The 3,328-nt window shown below is 38.3% G+C and overlaps 1 non-coding gene across 1 annotated transcript; it reads right to left on the reverse strand.

Moving 5' to 3' along the window:
- Nucleotides 1-2,073: 2,073 nt before the first annotated feature.
- LOC123852244 (U2 spliceosomal RNA) lies at nucleotides 2,074-2,260 on the reverse strand. Its single transcript, XR_006792847.1, has one exon. It is a non-coding gene; the product is annotated as a U2 spliceosomal RNA (small nuclear RNA).
- Between the last annotated feature and the right edge of the window lie 1,068 nt (nucleotides 2,261-3,328).

Genomic DNA, 3,328 nt, shown 5'->3' on the forward strand with positions numbered 1-3,328 from the left:
GTCTTGGATGGGTAGCCTCTATTAAAATAGGTGACATATCAAGGTTACACAGCTGGGAAGAGGCTGAGCCAGTGTTTGAACCTGGTCTTTTCCTCTCTCTCTCTCTTTCAGATTTATTAAGTTATACTTCACATAAAATTTTAAGATATTTAATGTGTACATTGTGATGATTTGATATATGTGTATACATTGTAAAAGTATTTCTCCCATCTAGTTAATTAACACATCATCACCTCACATGTTTTTACATGTAGTATACATATATATATATATATATAATGTTATGTATATATTTTATAATCACATATATATTTGGTGAGAACACTTAAGTTCTACTCTCTTAGCAAATTTTAATTATAAAATACAGTGTTACCAACTATACTCACTGTGTTGTACATTAGATCTGTACTCATTTATTTATTTACTTACTTACACATTTTATTTTTAAGTAATCCTCTATACCCAACATGGGGCTCAAACTCATGACCCCGAGATCAAGAATTGCATGCTCTACCAACTGAGCCAGCCAGGCACCCCAGATCCTTACTCATTTTAAAGTTAAAAGTTTGTACCCTTTTACCACCTCTTCCTATTCTCTCCTCCGCCCGCACCACCCCCCGCCCCAGGCCTGGCAACCACATTTCTACTTTCTGTTCCTATGAGTTTGGCTTTCTCTTTAGATTCCACACACAAGTGATGCCATGTGGTATTTGTCTTTCTCTGTCTAACTTAATTCACTTAGCGTTATGCCATTCATGTTGCTGCAAATGGCAGGATTTCCTTCTTTCTCATGGCTGAATAATACTCCCTTGTGTATATATATATCTCCCACATCTTCTTTATCCATTCATCTGTTGATGGACGCTTAGGTTGTTTCCATATCTTTGCAATTGTGAATAATTCTGTAATGAGCATGAAAATGTAGGTATCTCTTAGATATCCTATTTTCATTTCCTTTGGATATATACCCAGAAGGAGGATTGCTGGATCATATGGTAGTTCTATTTTCAATTTTTTGAGGGACCTCCATGCTGTTATCCATAGTAGCTGCACCAATTTACATTCTCACCAGCAGTGCTAAAGGGTCCCCTTTTTCCCACATCCTTGCCAACACTTGTCATCTCTCTTCTTTTTGAGAAGAGCCATTCTAACAGGTGTGAGGTGATTTATTGTGGTTTTAATTTGCATTTCCCCAGTGATTAGTGCTCTTGTGCACTTTTTCATGTATCTCTTGGCCATTTGTATGTCTTCTTTGGAAAAATACCTATTTGGTTCCTCTGCCTATTTTTAAATCAAATTGTTTTTTGCTGTTGAGTTGTGTGAATTCTTTATATATTTTGGACATTAACACTTCATCATATGTATCATTTGCTAATTAACTTTTTGTTTTTTGATTGTTTCTTCTGCTGTAGCAAAGCTAATTTTTAGTTTGATGTAATGCCACCAGCTTTTTTTTCACTTTTGTTAACTCCAAAAGATCTTTGCAATGTCTTTTTTTTCACCTAGCACTGGATGTTTTCTTCTAGGAGTTTCATGGTTTCAGATCTTAAATTTAAGTCCTTAATTCATTTTGAGTTGAATTTTGCATATGGTGTAGGATAGGGATCCAGTTTCATTCTTTTGCATGAGGTTGTCCAATTTTTGCAATACCATTTGTTGAAGAGACTCTCCCTTCCTTATTGTATATTGTGGGCTCGTTTGTTTTTAATTAATTGACCTCACTGTATGCATGAGTGTATTTTTGGCTTCTTTGTTCTGTTGATCTATGTGCCTCTTTTCATGCTAATATTATATTATTTTGATTACTATAGCTTTATAATATCATTTGAAATCAGGAAATACTAAGCCAAACCTGGTTCTTTGATTAAAAAATCTATATTCTTTCTACTATGTAATTCTCTGACTTTTTTGGAAGAAGTTTCTTACTGCCCTGTTATATTGGCCCCATCAGGTATGCGGGTCACTTTCTTAATTTCCCATAGCACAGCTGAGAAATATTTTTTTTTTTTAAGATTTTATTTATTTGACAGAGAGAGACAGTGAGAGAGGGAACAGAAGCAGGGGGAGTGGGAGAGGGAGAAGCAGGCTTCCCGCTGAGCATGGAGCCCGATGTGGGGCTCGATCCCATGACCCTGGGGTCATGACCTGAGCTGAAGGCAGACGCTTAACGACTGAGCCACCCAGGCGCCCCGAGAAATATTTTTTAAACTGGTAAGAACAGATACTACACTTGATCTTAGCCAAAAGGCCGGGAAGCGATTGAGAAATATTTTTTTTTTAAGATTTTATTTATTTATTTGAGAGAGAGAGAATGAGAGAGAGCACATGAGAGGGGGGAGGGTCAGAGGGAGAAGCAGACTCCCTGCCAAGCAGGGAGCCCGATGCGGGACTCGATCCAGGAACTCCAGGATCATGACCTGAGCCGAAGGCAGTCGCTTAACCAACTGAGCCACCCAGGCGCCTGAGAAATATTTTTTTTTTTTTAAAGATTTATTTATTTATTTTAGAGAGCGAGAATGAGAGAGAGAGAGAGAGAGTACATGAGTGGGGGAGGGTCAGAGGGAGAAGCAGGCTCCCCGCTGAGCAGGGAGCCTGATGCGGGACTCGATTCCGGGACTCCGGGATCATGACCTGAGCCGAAGGCAGTCGCTTAACCAACTGAGCCACCCAGGCGCCCTGAGAAATATTTTTTAATTAATTTATTTTTTAAAAAGATTTATTTATTTTGAGAGAGAGAGAGAGAGCAAGCAGCGGGGAGGGACAGAGGGAGAGAGAATCTCAAGCAGACTCCCTGCTGAGTGTGGAGCCTCACCCGGGGCTCGACCCCATGACCCAGAGATCATGATCTGAGCTGAAACCAAGAGTCAGATGCTTAACTGACTGAGCCACCCAGGTGCCCCTTAGAAATATTTTTTAAAACAGTGATTGATTTATTCAGGTTTTCTATTCCACCTTAGGTCAAATTTAATCATTTGTATTACAGGGAGTGTATTCATTTCATCTAGATTTTCCAGTGAATTAGTGTAAAGTTGTTATATTCTCATAGCTTCCTTTTATCTTTTACATATGATTAGGTTTTCCAGTGAATTAGTGTAAAGTTGTTATATTCTCATAGCTTCCTTTTATCTTTTACATATGAGCATCTATAACTTCCACTCATTCCTAATGTGCTTTTTGTGGCTTCTCTTTTTTCCTTGATTAATCTTGGGAAGGTTTTTTATTATATTCAATTGGCAACAAAAAGAAAAATGGAGGGGGGAGAGTTTGGGGAGCTGATAAATGCCATCTATTAGGTAACTATTTTTAATGCGCTCTATGCCATGCACTG

Source organism: Mirounga angustirostris, unplaced genomic scaffold, assembly GCF_029215605.1.
Source record: "Mirounga angustirostris isolate CCGP_5_RB_7025 unplaced genomic scaffold, mMirAng1.0.hap1 SCAF_10, whole genome shotgun sequence".
Classification (NCBI taxonomy): domain Eukaryota; kingdom Metazoa; phylum Chordata; class Mammalia; order Carnivora; family Phocidae; genus Mirounga; species Mirounga angustirostris.